Below are 15,836 nucleotides of genomic sequence, written 5' to 3'. Positions count from 1 at the left end.
TGTGAATGACTCAGGACATTTATTTTAACTGGTTAAGATGCTTCTAATCATATCATTTGGGAGGTGTAGGCAGAAGAACTGAGAGTTTAAGGGCAGCCTGGGATACATTGAGAGAACCTATCTCAAAAGAAAAACTAGTTGTGTAGATAGCTGATAGGGCACTTGTCTAACATGAGGAGGGCCCTGTGTTTGATCCTCTCAGAACTGGATAAAAACTTATTTATATGTTTCTTTTCTGTCTCCAACCTTGTCTGAATTCTACATACAGTTTAGCACAATTTGCTTTTTGATCTTCTGGTTTTCATATTTAATTTATTTTATATGTGTGGGTGTTTTGTCTGCACGTGTATCTGTATACCATGTGTGTGTGTCTGGTGCCCACAGAGAAGGGCCGGCCTCATATCCCCTGGAACCAGAATAACAGACATTTGTAAGTCATTGTGTGGGTGATGGGACTCAAAATTTTATCTTAAGGAAAAGAAGGCCAGCACTTTTAATCACAGAGCCATCACTGTAGCATCTTGTTATTTTCTTTGCTATCCATTTGAATGACAAAGTATCAGTTTGGATTCTTCTTTAGATATATTTTTATCTTTGACAAAAGTATATCAACTAAAATTCTTTTATTTTGAAATGAGAACTACTGGTCCCCTCAAATACTTGAGATTTAGTTCCTTTATGGATAGATGGTCTGCCAGGACAAATTACAAACATTTGTCTTATATGTTGGTGTGGATTAAAGAAGATTATTTAAGTCTTCTGAGATGCCCTACACTTCAGAGTACTTAATAAGTAAGCAGTTTCTTCCCAGACAATTTCTATGTGCCAACAACAGTCTTATGACTAAATAATTCACTATGTATAAAATCTCAAGTCATTTAACATGAGAATTATTCCATTAGAATCTACTCACTCTAGAAAGTTTATAGGAAATCTTTAGCGTCTTCCTTTCTGTAACGGACACTATTCAATTCCCATGGTACATGTATCTGGAGAAAGTATATTTGTCAGATTATCAAAACTGTCCACAGCTCTCCATCTTGTTGAAAATCACTTTAGAATTCAAACAAATATTAATAAACCTTACCAACTGATATATTTCCTTTTCAATAGCAATAATATTCAATGTGCTACCTGAAGGAAATATGCAAGTCTGCTCCAATATGGTAAAATGCTACAAACACATTCCTTTACGGTTGATAATAATTTCATTTTATAGTATACGAGAATGGAAGACATTGGGAAATCTAGAGTTGGGTGTTTGATTAAAAAAGTCAAAGCATTTTGCAAATCCTTGATTAAAGAGATTGAGGTCCCTTGAACCATAGCTTTTGGTGGCTTTTAACTGAATCAAAGCTTTCTGTCTATTTTCAAAGGTTTTTTATTATCAGCCTATCCAACCTCACACTATTCTCAGCTTAAACTCTGAGTTAGTCAAGGTGGTTTCATATAATACTTTTCTACTCTTGCCTATTCATTTCCCCCTTTAAGACAGTTGCTTATATCTTCTCTTAACCAACAGTCAAATTAAAATATTAACATACAATTCTTCCCCAACCTTCTGATGCCTTCATTCATAAAACAATGTAGATCGGGTCTTTAGTTTAATGACAGAACATATGATCATGTATTTTATTTTATTATTGTCAATATTTATTACATCCTAATTCTTCCAAATGATGTTGCAAATTACATAACAGCAAATAACCAATAAATTCTATCTCTCATGACATGCAGAAAATTTGGGTAATGCTTCAAGTAAGTGTTGCTGATATATACTACAAGTCTTGATTTTTTTTTTGCTTATCCCTGTAACAGTGATCACTCAAATAAGTTTTTCTGTCAAAATAACTTAAAAATGAAGTGAAGGGATTCCATTTCTTGCCTTAGTCATTACCGTCAGTCACAAATGAGTACACTTATTCGTATTGGAAAAATTCCAAAGGGTCCTTGGAGACCTTATTGATTTTGATTACATTGTTTATATACCTATCAGTTAAATCCTTATGCTATCATTTAGTTTTGGTAATGGGGAACAATTTTGCTCAAAGCAAATCTCAAGTTTCAAGACCAGTCATCACTTGACTCAAATGATTGTCATGAAACTACTATTGGCACAGGGATGCTGGATGTTCACAGCTATCCATGGAGAGAAGTACTGAGAGGCCTCTACATAGATCAAGCAGATAAGTGCCGAGAAGAGGCAGCCCCACTACAGGAAGCCCTCCCCATCCCCCCTCTTCCCCACTTTTGGGTTCTGGTCTGAGGCCAGGGACTGTCCGGAGCTGATCTCGGGCTCCCATTGGCCGCTGTCTTTGGTGACGTCACGATCATGATGAGAATTGATGATCGGACACGCTGATTTCATTGTCTGAGGCGGCAGTGGAGACCCAGGAAAAATCTCGCGGAATCCGTCTGCTCTGGCCCTGGTTTCATCTTGGATCCTCTGAACTCTTCCGTGACCGCACCACGCCCGAGGTAAGCGCCTAAGCTGGGTGACTGTGAAGGGCAAAGGAGGACTTTCAAGACACTGGGATAATGTACCCAGTAGGGGGCCCTTGGGTCTGTGGCCTAAAGAAACAGCCAATAAATTGGTGCGGCTTCTTGGAAGCCAACTGCCTCTACCCTCCCAGCAAAGCCCAGCAAGTGCGTGGAATTAGAAAGGAGCTGAGGATGAGGATACTGTGGGTATTGCCACACAGTGCAGGACCTTGCTTTAAAAGAGGGCGATGGCTGGGACATACTATTGGCCCGATAGTAAGAGAAACTGGTGCCTCTGCTTCTGAAGAAAGGACAAGATTGAATTCTACCACTTCTAGATTTCACTGGACAGTAGATTTCTCATATCCCCACTCAAACGCACCGAGGACGCTGCGCCTGCGCATAAGCACTCTGATTAGAGGGAGGGGGCGGTTCACTGCAGGGAGAATGGGCAAGGAGATTGCGCAGGCGCCTTTTTTCCCTTTAGCTGGAGGGGGTGGGGCTGAGCTCTGTCAGAACTGAACAAGGGAAAGGTTAGGGATTTGGCCTTGAGATGTTTCAGGTGCACTTTGAAGTGCGAGGATCTGCCATTGGTCTTTGCATCTGGCCTACTGAGTGTACTCAGCACCAAAATGAACCTGATAAATTTGAGAGAGCAAAATATTTAATTTCCAGAAACTTAGGTTCTATGTAAAGGAAGGAACCTGAAGATTTTGTAGACTAAAGTTCTCAGATAAGAAACTGTTTGTGTTGGGGGGCACACCAATTTTTCAAAGAATTTCAACTCTCAACCTTAAAAGTGTTTTGATTTGGTTTGATTTGACATTCAGTAATTTTGCGCATACGCTTAGGAGATTCAAAGAAATACATTTTACCCACCTGTCTTTTCTTCATCATAGCTCCATCTCATAAATCTTTAGCCTTCATCTCAGATCCTTTCCTTCTCTCTTTTTTCTGTATGTTTCTGCTAGAAATATCTAAGTCAAATGTTATTTTAAGAGACTTTGTCTCTCCTTCCTTCATTGGGAAGGGCTATGTCAGTCAGCTGTTTTGAGGAACAATCTGCCCATCTGTCTTTGGTGAAAGATTGTAAAGTAGGGTTATTAGTCCCCCACCAGGATCTCATTATTTGTTCCCATTTTACAGGGAAATCTGCATTTTTCTCCAGTTTTTAAAATGAAGAGTTTGCTGGCAAATTTTCCTTCAACTGTCATCTCATGACCATTCCTCGCTTACTCCTTGGTTTCATCTCTTCTCTCTACTCCTCTAATAACTGAAGGAGCTTCCTAACCAGTGTGCAGCTTTGCTCCAAATACTTGATTCTCCCAACAAGACTGCTTGTCTGTGAATACTACTTCAATATTATTTCCTCTATCAAGAATATTCTCTGCTTCTTCTTATCTGTTATTCCAATTCAGACTCCACATAAATGGCAAAAATCTAGCCCTTTGGAATGGCAGCACTTATTTTACTTTATTCTTCACTATATATCTCTTAATGTTTCTTGAACAATTTTGCTTGAACAATTGCTTCTTTAATTTTGCTTCTCACACCATTGTCACCCCCTTTACCTAGCTTACCTTTTATTCTACATAATTTAAATATTGTCCATCTTTGAAGCTGTAGTCAAAACACCTTCTGTAAACACCTTTCAAGTGTGACTATATAGATCACCTTTCCTAAAAATTTTCGTATCTGTTCTTTTATTTATTACTTTCTTTTACCCTGCTGTCTACTGTGTCACTGTGCAGTCTCTCTCTCTCTCTCTCTCTCTCTCTCTCTCTCTCTCTCTCTATATATATATATATATATATATATATGTGTGTGTGTGTGTGTGTGTGTGTGTGTGTGTGTGTTATTATGTACTCTTTAACTGCACTTTATATCTTTAGGGGTTGGGAACAGATCAGCCAGTTCTTTACCATCTTCCCACACACTAGCTGACTAACGAAAACAGCTATAGACATTTAACGTCTTTTTTTCCTTAGAAAACAATCCCCTGGGGAGTTAAGTAATATTACTTTGTACAGAACTGTACACACGTAGCATTTTAGTCATCATTAGTCAGGCAAGGACTCCTCTGGTGACTAAACAAGCCTGACTGTGAGTCACAGCAAAAGAATAATAGAGATACCTGCTGCATGAGTGCTTTTCAAATATGCCATGTCCTCAGAAACACGACCAAAGGAACATTGCCTCAGAAGTAGTTTAGTTTGCAATTCTTTTCATTGAAAAGACACTAGTTAAAGATATTCCATCTCTCTGCTTCTTTCTGATCACATTGTATCATGCATCCTTTCTTGAAATCTATTATTAATCACTGTTTATTGCTTGTACTTTTAATTGCTTTATTAAATTGACTACCCTTGATAGTTTCTATTTGATAGTTGAACACCATGATGGTCATCACAGTTGTATATGCATGTTATATCTCTTGGGATTAAACCTTCATTGTTCCAGAGAGCAGTACTTTTGCTTGAATGACAGTGTAGTCATAGTTTAGTATAGAGGTTTTTTGTTTGTTTTTGTTTTTAACGGTTTTCTTTTTTCAATTCCTGTCTTTTGAGGCACCATTCTAATGTTTTGAGTATTTGTGGTTTGAGAATATAGCTTAGAAACAATTCAGAAGGATATTACAATTGTTATTATAATTTAAACTTTTAAAAATCATTATGATATGTTTTTATAAGTGAACTATGAATGTTGTTTATTATTAGGGAATTTCCTTTCTCCTTGATCTTTTCTCCTATTACATATATTATGCAAGTTCTTTCAAAACAGTTTTAGTTTATAGACAACAACTATAGTAATTAATATTATTCCATTAGACATTTATTTGCATGCCAGTAGACAGAATGATTCAGTTAGGCAACTTTGAATAAAATATAGGGCTTAGGGTTGAAAATGCTTTTTATTTTACATAGCTTAAAAGATCAAAGATGAATGTGTCATTTGTGCTTTAAGGTTCATCGTATGGTTCTTATATGTAGAAAAAACAGATTGTTTTCTTTTTCCTTAGAGTTGTAAAATTTGAACTTCCTAGTGATAAGCCTGTTCTCTCATCTTACATGTCAAGAGTCTGAGGCCCAGAGATGTAAAGTACTCTGCCAACACTAGTACCAAACATTGTGCATTTTCTCTAATCTTAAGTAGTTTATCGTTTTTTAAACCATTTAACTTTTCTTGAAAACAGCTTCTAATATTTTTTTCCATTTTAAAATTGAAACATTGGAGGCTGAAAGTAGTTGACTTGCCTATGGACCATACATCTAGGACTCCAATGTCACCGTCATTACCCATGTGTCTATCCATTTGACTCCATGATCATTAATTCATCCATTAGAAAGGTACCATAATGAATTCTTAGTGGAGACATAATGAAGATCCAGGTCTCTGGTATCCTGGCCCATTGTGGTATGTGTGTGTGTTGTATATTTTCCATGAACCATAGTGAAGTCAGACTGAGTGATGTATGCTTATATTTGTATTAAGTATTTTCTTAAAATAAAGTCTTGAGCTGCAGAGATGGCTCAGTGGTTAAGCGGTTAAGGGCATTTCTGTTCATGTAGAGGACCCAGATTTGGTTTCAAGTACCAACATGGTGGTCAACAGTCCATAAGTCCATTTCCAAGTTATTCAGTAACTTCTTTTGATTTTTATCGATACCAGACAATTGCAAAGTACACATGTATACATGTAGGCAAAACACACATAAAATAAAACATCAATAAATCTTTAAGAAATACAGTGTTTTAATCATAAAAGATGATATGAAATGTTGCATAAAATTATTTTTTAAAACCACTGAATTAATTCACTTTAAAAATTGTCTTGCATAAAAGATATTTTTAAACAATGGAATCCTCAACATGATAAAAAATTGAATTGCTGATGTTGATTTAATAATAAAATCACTTAAAATTGAAATTAGTGATGGTATATAATTCCATTGAGTACACTATATTTAGACACACTGTTTTTGAAAGTAAAAGGTAATAGGTAATGAATCTAGAGTGATACAAATACATATATGTATGCAATTGCAATTAATGAAAAAAGAGGCCATGAAATTGAAGTAGAGCAAGGATAAGTATATGGGAGGGTTTGGAGAGAGGAAAGGAAAGGAGAAATGTTGTAATTAAATTACAACCTCAGAAACAAACAAACAAAAATATTTATTTATACCTTAAAATGAGCACTGCTGTCCCAGCTATAGAATTAGAGTACTGGACAGTAGCCTAGTAAAGTTAGACCCCAAGTTTGATCCCCAACATTACACATACAAACACATAAGCACACGTGTGCGCACTCACACACACACACACACACGCAGCTGGAAAGTGTAGCGTATTCAGAAACTGTTACAGGCATCTTGGAACCTTTTCAGTCATCAGTAATACAAGGCAATAACGTAAAACTCATCTGTATAAATAGTCTTCCTTGTGCCAGCTAGTAGAAAAACTGCCTGGATTAAACCACAAATCTAAATACACTGAAGTTGGATACAGGGTATTGTACCATGTCAGTCAATCCAAGACTACATTTATGTCTGCCTTATGTAAAGGTGTACAAGAGTAGTTGCACTACTTCGTTGGTCCTTGTTGTTTCACAGCTAATTTTATGACCAGCTGAATTGTTCTAGGATCTTTACTCCCTTTATTTGTCAGCGTGCCAAAAGGTCAGGAAACTTATCTCCTTAGTTTCTCTTCTTCTTGAACTGGAGAAATTTTCCTTTGCAATATGTCTTGAGTATATGTGACATACATAACCCAGAAGGCATTTTCCCCATGTAGACAAGTATTTTGGGGTGCTGTTTGTGCAAGGTCTTGCAATTGCTAAGTGGCATACCTTGGGCATAAAGTATGGTGTTATTCTAAACTATGCACTTTGATGTTGAAACCTACTTTATTTTTCAAATGTTTATACAAGTATATGTTTGTGTATATGTTCACTAAATTCTCTCTTTCTGAGTCTGTAAAGTCTATGGCATTTCTGTTTTCCCCAGTGAATACATTTTTCTTACATATACATAAAGCTGAGAATTATGAAAAAGAGGTCATTGTATGACCCTTTAATGGCTTTAAATGGCACAATGTAATAGATTCATATTCTTTACTTTGTCAAAACAACCAATGGTGAATACACTTCTTCAATGAGTTTATGAAACAATGTATTAGAAGATTATATACTTTCAACTGCAATAATTTATTGCTTTAATAATTTCCTATTTGGTTAGCTGGATCTACCTGTTGTATGTTTTATGGTAGAATAGCTGCAACATTTGAGAAAGCAATTATCTGAGTTCTATCTTCAAGGTAGCTTTACCCTTTTGTAAACTAACAACTTTCTGTGTCAAAGTCTTCATGAAAGAGGATGATTGGTAGAGACCTAGGAGCCTGTAAAATGTGGAAGAAGAAATTTGTTCTGTATTAGTGGGAAGTATTACATTAGATATCCGAATTTTCAGCCTTGACTCATCTCTCCTAGTCTAAGATGACAGTATAACCACTTGAGTTAGTTTTAATATATGTTATTTATTTCATTTAGACTTTCTACCCTTAAATGTATTACTGACATATGTTATCACAATCATGCATGTATTGAAAAAGTCTGTGTTTACATTATTTCTAGCTAGGGAATAAAATGCTTCAGACTTACCTCCAACATCATTAAGTCATTTATTCTTAAATTTGCTTTTCTAGTTGTGTTAGTGTATTTGTGTCTACTAACTATGTGATAGTCAAAGAATGCTCCATGGAATGAAAGTATGGGAATTATATGGAAAAGTCTTGGAAACTGGAAATCTTTCACCCAACTGCAGACAACTGGCTCAACCTCTGTAGTTTAGCTAGATCCCCTAGGTGGTCTATATTCAAGTTAACACCTGGAAATCAAAATCAGATTTCCTTCATTACCTAGACTTTTGAGAACTGGTTATCATAGACAACAATTCCTTTTTGTCCACTTTCAGAAATTCAAAGAAATATGTAATAAAATATTTTCAATTGTGTATTGCCTGGCTAATGTATGTCTGTAGTAATAGGATTGGTGGGCTGTGTCCCGCCACCCGGCCACCCGCACGGCTAGCTTTACCTAAAATAATTACATGGACACTGTATTCTTTTAAACACTGCTTGCCAATTATATCTAGCCTCTTCTAGGCTAACTCTCGCACCTGGACTAGCCCATTTCCAATAATGTGTGTAAGCACCCCAAGGTGCGCTTACCGGGAAGATTCTAGCTTATGTCCATCCTGGGTCGGAGCTTCATCGCGTGTGTCTGCTTCTGAGAGCAGAGCATGGTGTCTCTGCTCCAGAGAGCAGAGGTGTCAAGTCTGAGCTCACTTCCTCTTCCTTCCAGCATTCTATTCTGTTTACTCCTCCCACCTATGTTTTAACCTATCAGGGCCAAGGAGTTTCTTTATTGCTTAACCAATGAAATCAACAGATTGATATATGACACTCCCACATCATATGTCAGCTTCCTTCTATCACAAAGTTGATATTATTTCATTAGAAGGATAACTATAATTATATAGTAAATTAAATTGTTGAGTCTGGATGAATCCACTTACTTTGATGATAGTAATGGCCTCACTGTTTAAATGATACTTATCCTTATTACTTGACTCACAAACAGAATCAAAAGAGTGTCACAAAAAGCATGTAGATAGATGTACTGGGGTTTTCCCAGCTTTATTCAATGGAGAAACTAAACAGAGTTCCTCTTGTTCCTTAGGTGTAATGCCATAAATTTTGTGGTTTAAGATAATATAAATTTGAAACTGTGGAGAATAGGATAACCCTAGCACTTGTAAGGCAGAAGGAGAGGCTGAAGAATCACAAGTTTGAGGCCAGTACTGGCTTCTTAGCAAGATCTTGACTGGAAAAAAAAAATAACATAAATGCATTGTGTTATGAAATAAATAATTTTCAAATGATTCTCACTGGATTAAAATAATTTTGTCCATATAATTTCTATTTTTGACATCTCTAGAGAAGAACTCATTTCCTTGTTTCTCTCAACTGTTGGAAGTTATCCACATTTCTTGTCTTACAGCTTTCTATCTTCAGAGGTGGCAATGTTTGATTAGTTCTTTGACAGTTCATCATTTTTTGTCATCATTATATGACTCCATCTTCACATTTTAGGACTTTTGTGATTATTACATTTATCCCATTCAGATAATGTAGAATAATGTTTTTATGGTTACTGACAACTAATATCAATTCCATTTACAACCTCAAATATAAGCATATATAAGCAAAATCATGAAGTATTGGTTTTCCTCTTCTTGGTTTATTTCACTTAGCATAATGTCCCCCAGTGCTATGTTGTTGCAAATGGTGAAATTTCCTTCTTTGTTAAGTTTGAATAGTATGTCATTGCATAGCTATGACACATTTCCTTTATTTAGACATTCATTTACAGACACTTTGATTGAGTCCACCATATCTTGGCTACTGTGAATAGGTGTATAATGACAAGGAAGTGCATATATGAATTTCATTTCCTTGTATATATGCTTAGTAATGGCATTGCTGAATGATATAAGAGTTCTATTTTTATTTTTTTTTGATGGACCTCCATACTGTATTTTATAATGGCCATACAATTCTAGCTCTTTACCAACAGTTTGCTTGAGTTCTTTTTTTCTTTGAGGGAAATAAATGTGTTTCCAGTATTTAGGTTAAAAAAAAAAGTGTCTATTTGTATATTGTTCGTTCACTATATATTTGTTTGCTTATACAATGTTACTTACTAACCACTAGATGGTGTGCTTTGAGGTATTCTTCCTAAATCCTAAAGAACAGCTTATGTACTGAAAAGTTTTTCCCTCTAGGATTTTGTAGGATTACATAAAATCAGGAACAGGAGATATAAGAAATCTAGAGTAAAGATTTGGATAGTCCAGTTCTTCCTATCAAGACAGAATGACCCTTAACTCTTAATATAAGCTGTGAAAACAGGATTTAGTAAACATTAAAAGAGTGTTTAAGGAAAGAAATATGACATGAACTTTTTAGAACAAATTTTATCCACCAATAACATTTTTTTTCTCAGACTAGAGTAAGAAGAGAAATTGGATGGAGTTATATGATAAACCAGTTTGAGAGGGGATGATTAAGAACATAGTTTAACAGTTTAATAGAAGGTAGAAAGGCTTTACTTGCAGTGTTTGTTTAGGCATAACAATATAGAAAGAAGTATAACTTAGTCATGAAAAATGTATAAATTAAGGGGCTTGATTAGTTTATCAGGCTGTACTATGAACCACAAGAGATTAGTTTCCTATATTCCATAAGGGGGTGGCCTATAGATTTATTGTGTGAAATCAGAGCTAAAGATATAGGGAAATAATCATACATCGGAAACTTATTTATGTTTCTGCCTTGTGCTGGAGTGTCTGTTTGAAATAATCTTTCTTCTTTTTTATAATAAGTAGAATATTGTTATCCAAATATATGAAATATCTTTATAGTTTATAGGCAGTTTAATTTTATCATTAACACATGATAAAGGCAAATGTCTTAAAGGCTGATTTATTATTATTTACAGATCATTCTGAGATCAAGGGCATTTACTTGCTGATACATTTTTTCCCTTTGGAATAAACATTTCCTATTCTTCAGAATTTAAACATTAGAACTGGATATAGTGGCTTATTTTGGTAATCTCAGCACTCAGGAGGTTAAGGCATGAGTAATGTCATGAATTTTAAGCTAGGTTGGGATATATAGTGAGTTCTAGGCTAGTCTGGGTTACAAAGTGAGACTCTATCTTCTAAAAACAAAAAGACTCAAATATTGGAAATTAAACTATAAATGTGAGCCAGGCAATGGTGGCACATGCCTTTAATCCCAGCACTCGGGAGGCAGAGGCAGGTGGATCTCTGTGAGTTTGAGACCAGCCTGGTCTACAGAGCTAGTTCCAGGACAGGCTCCAAAGCCACAGAGAAACCCTGTCTCGAAAAAAATGTGGGTATCTCTGTAGTCAGTTGTATTTTCTTATATATTTTGTAGATCATTACATAAAATTGTCTTACAATTTGTTCCTGTGCCATGATGAATGTAAATGTAGCTTTATGAAGCTGGTAAATATGAATAATTATACAGAATTTAAGTCAAGACATCTTTGTATTCATTGGGCTTTAGAACTACTTGCTAGTTCCACAATCTTGGAACAGATAACCAAACTCTTAGACATGAACATCCTCAACTGGATAGTGGGGTTATAAGACATGTCTCCTAATGAGTTTTCTTCACAAAAATACTTGCTAACCTATAATGTGGTATGTAAAGGGTGTTTTCTAAACTTAAAAAAATTATTTTAATTTTTCAAGGCAGGATTTTTGTCCTGGAAGTAGCTCTGCAGAAACGGCTGTCCTTGAACTCATAGAGATCCACTTGCCTTTGCCTCCAAAGAGATGGAGTTAAAGGTGTACCACCACGCCCAGTGAAATGGTGTTAATAGTCTTCTGTTAATGTTTATGTCACCATCTAGTATTCCAGATTGTGAATAATTTAATAAATACCATTCCTCACATTTCAAGGAGGATATAATTAAGGTGCCAGAATGCAGGATAGTTTTAAAAGACTATTTAAACCACTGCTGTTACTAATATATATGCTGTTACTAATATATACTAATATACATATATATGTATATATATATTATATCCATGAAGATAAGAAAGCAACAGAATGAGACTAGAAATAGAAGCTATTTTTAATGGTTCATATTGAAATTCTAGAAATGTAAGAGTATATGAATGAAGGTTGAATGTGGTGTCATATACTTGTAATCTCAGCAGTGGGGATTATCCAATTGCCAAAATCCAGAGAAATAGAATGTATAAAAAACAGAAATAGGGTTGGGGGACTACATTTTATATACAGGGGATTCAGCAAGAATGAGTGACTTCATTGAAAACAAGATACAAATCAGTGAAGCCACACCTTTTAAGCACTTAAAGAGAAACTATAATCTCTGTACTGGGGATGTTAACAGAGCAGTTGTCCAGCATGCATGAGGCCCTGTGTTTGATATCCAGTAGTACATAAACCGTGTGTGGTAGAGAACATTTTAAATCCCAACACTCAGGAGGTCAAGGCAGGAGGATATAAGTTCAAGGTCAGCCTCCAATATGTAGCAAGTTTGAAATTGTCTCAAAACCCAGAAATGGTGGCCTACAAGATGACTTAGCTTGCTGGCTTTGTTCACAGACCTGACCATCTCTTTCTGGATCCCACAAGGTGGCAGGAGAGAACCAACTCCAGAGAACTGTCCTCTAATCTCCAGGCACATAGGAGTAGGGTGGGGAGGGGAGGAGGGAGGGAGAAAGGGCTAGAGAAAGAATTACAAAAAGCAGTGGAGTAGATTGAGGGGGTGGAGGGGGGGTGGGGAGAGGGAATGGGAGGAGAATAAGGAGGGGGTAACTTCGGTAGGGATGTAAAATAAATAAATAAATAAATAAATAAATAAATAAATAAATAAACCAAACGTTTATTAAGATAAGTAAATAAATACATACAAGTGTAATGCAATGTAGTCCTTGGCTACAAAGTGAGTCCTTAGTTACAGAGTGTGTACAAGATTAGCCTGGGATACATGAGAATCTGTTTCGAAAAATTCCTTATCAAAAAAGTCAAAGCAAAATACAGTTCTCCTTATGTAAAAGAAAAATATTTCAGAAATGTTGCAGCAGCAGATGTATACTAACAAGAATATTAAAGAAAGTTCTTTTCCAAGAAGAAGAAAATGATAGCGAATTGAAATATGGAGTTCGTAATAGTAAAAATAACGCTGGAAATACATCTGTGGGTAAAAATGAATAAACTTTTCAAAATCATAGTAAAAGAGCATTCTATGTTTTTAATGAAGATTTATTGGAAGCTTTAAAAACTATATAAGAAGAAATTGTTTTGAGAATAGAATGAATGCTAGTGAGGGAAGAAATTGAAGTATATCAATGGAAGATTATTTTGTGTGAAGTTGTATCATATAACTTAACATGGAAATAAGTTAAAAAGATAAACCATTGTCTCCAAGTAATTAACTAAAATAAGGAAAAAAGTGATGAGCCAATAAGTTAGAATCACAAAAACATTTAATGATTAAAAAACATAAAAAAAATAAAGAATAGGTAGGACAAATAGGAGAGAAATAGGAAATAATTAGAAATATTATACACTTAAGTTCAACCATATTGATATTTTGTCAGTTGAAAACTGTCAAAATATGCCATCTAAAAGACATAAACTGGCTACAAGTAACTCACTTAAAATAACAAGACACAGACAATTGAATATAAATGAATGAAAAATGTACCATGAAAAGGAAGGCGTATTTATATCAATATATTAGGTAAAGAGAATCAAAAAAGAAAATATATTATTAGGAATAAAGATGGCCAGTCTCATAAAGGGATCAGTTGATTAAAAGAACATAAAAATCTTAAATGCTTTTTATCAACTAATAGTACTCTAAAATTTGAAACAAAAACATAAAAAAGAAATAGGCAATAACACTTGTATTCTGAACTTAACACGTTTTCTTAGTATTTACTACAAACTGAGTCAAAAATTGATTACTTAGTTGACTAATACATTCCACGAAACAATAGCAAAATACATACTATTCTAAGATGCACACAGAAATTTGATCAAAGTGGATCATATTTGGTGATATAAAACTGTCATGAAGAGAAAAATGAACTCATACAAAGGATGTTCTCTGGTCATAACACTGAAAATCAATAATTGAAATATGTGAGAGAGCTCTAAAATTTTGGAAAAAAACATTGCACTCACTACAAAGAAAAAAGAAGGAATTAACATTTAAAGGCAGAAATGTATTAAACTTAGAACAGAAAAGAAAGAATTTAAGAAGACAAATTGCTATCTTTTAGAAAAGACTATTATATGTAAATGTATATAGGAATTTTAGGCAGAAATTCAATGAATTAAACATAACTATTAAAATAATCCAAAGTAAGTTGGGAAATACGCTGGCTTGTTTCCCCAGACCTATAATAGTCTGAACACAGAGAGGTAGATGTAGGAAGATCTGGAGTTCAAAGTCACTCTCGGATACATGTGATTTTGAAGCCAGCCTGAGGGAAAAAAATATATAAATTTATCAAATGTTACGATACCATGTCTCTACATAATTAAGTCAACAAGTTGGAAAGGAGGTATCAAAAAACAAAATGTCAGTGTCAAACAGTAGTTAATTAAGTAGTATATATGTTTAATTATCTCAATATATTGAATATCAGTATACTAATCACTCTAAAGGCATTGGTTGCTCTTTTTTTTTAAAAAAAAATCTCAACTATCTGCTTTATAAAAAGGGATCCACTGTTTGAGGGGCTTCTGGCAGTGGGACCAGGATTTATCCTTGATGCATGAGCTGGATTTTTGAAGCACATTCTCTATGGTGGGATGCCTTGATCAGCCTTGATGCAGAAGGGAGGGCCTTGGTCCTTCCTCAACTTAATGTGCCAGGTTTTGTTGAAATCCATGGGAAACTTTCCTCTATCTGAAAAGTGAATGGGGGGAGGGAGTGAAAGGAGAGGTGGAGGAGGGAACTGTGGTTGTTATGTAAGATAAATAAAAAATAAAATACAAAGGATCCACTTTACATTATAGTCACAGATTAGAAGTAAAAGGGCAGAAAATATCATATTGTGACACAGTTATATAAAGAAAACTGAGCTGTACGGATTAATATCAAGCACAGCTGAATGCAGGTCAAGGCATAACACAAGGAAGTAAGATGACTTTTAGAAAGTGACTATTAAATGAAAGTTCACTATACCAAAATATATGACAATGCTAAAAGGTCCATGTGCTGAAAAACAGGTTTCTAAAATATATATGGCCAAACCTGATGTAAATAAAAGCAGAACAATTCCATAATTATACTTGGTGACTTGATTAATTCAGTAACTGTTTAAAAGGGTAGTCAGAAAAATCAGTAAATATATAGAAGGTTCAAACAATACTATGAGCCGAAGTAACCTAATTGACATTTCTAGATAACATTCGTGCAGCAATACAATACATAGTCATTTAAGTGTACATGGAACATTTAGCAAGAGAGAACACATAAAAATTAATTTCCTAAGTAATTTCAGAAATAAACAAAAGCAAGAAGATTAGTAAGGAAAGCAGAATTTTAAAAGATGACCATACATGGGCAAGTTTCCTCCTTTCTATGTAATTCTTAAGTACTTTCTCTGCTTACAAAGAAGAAATCAAAACCAGAAAAATATAATACTAAACTGCAAACAAAGGAACTTTGAAAGTACCTTGAACTTAATGTCAACTTTAAATTGTTTCCACAATTTG

The 15,836-nt window shown here is 34.8% G+C and overlaps 1 protein-coding gene across 1 annotated transcript in view; it reads left to right on the top strand.

Moving 5' to 3' along the window:
• The first annotated feature begins 2,382 nt into the window (after positions 1-2,382).
• Hdx (highly divergent homeobox) overlaps positions 2,383-15,836 on the top strand; it is a 134,808-nt gene continuing 121,354 nt past the window's right edge. Inside the window, exon 1 of the mRNA XM_050127563.1 lies at positions 2,383-2,478. The gene's annotated coding sequence lies outside the window, so the exon portion shown is untranslated. The remainder of the gene's footprint in view (positions 2,479-15,836) is intronic.

This window comes from Alexandromys fortis, unplaced genomic scaffold, assembly GCF_014885135.2.
Source record: "Alexandromys fortis isolate MF-2015 unplaced genomic scaffold, M_Fortis_MF-2015_v1.1 scaffold_188, whole genome shotgun sequence".
Taxonomy (NCBI): Eukaryota; Metazoa; Chordata; class Mammalia; order Rodentia; family Cricetidae; genus Alexandromys; species Alexandromys fortis.
This window is presented reverse-complemented; position numbering and strand designations above follow the sequence as displayed.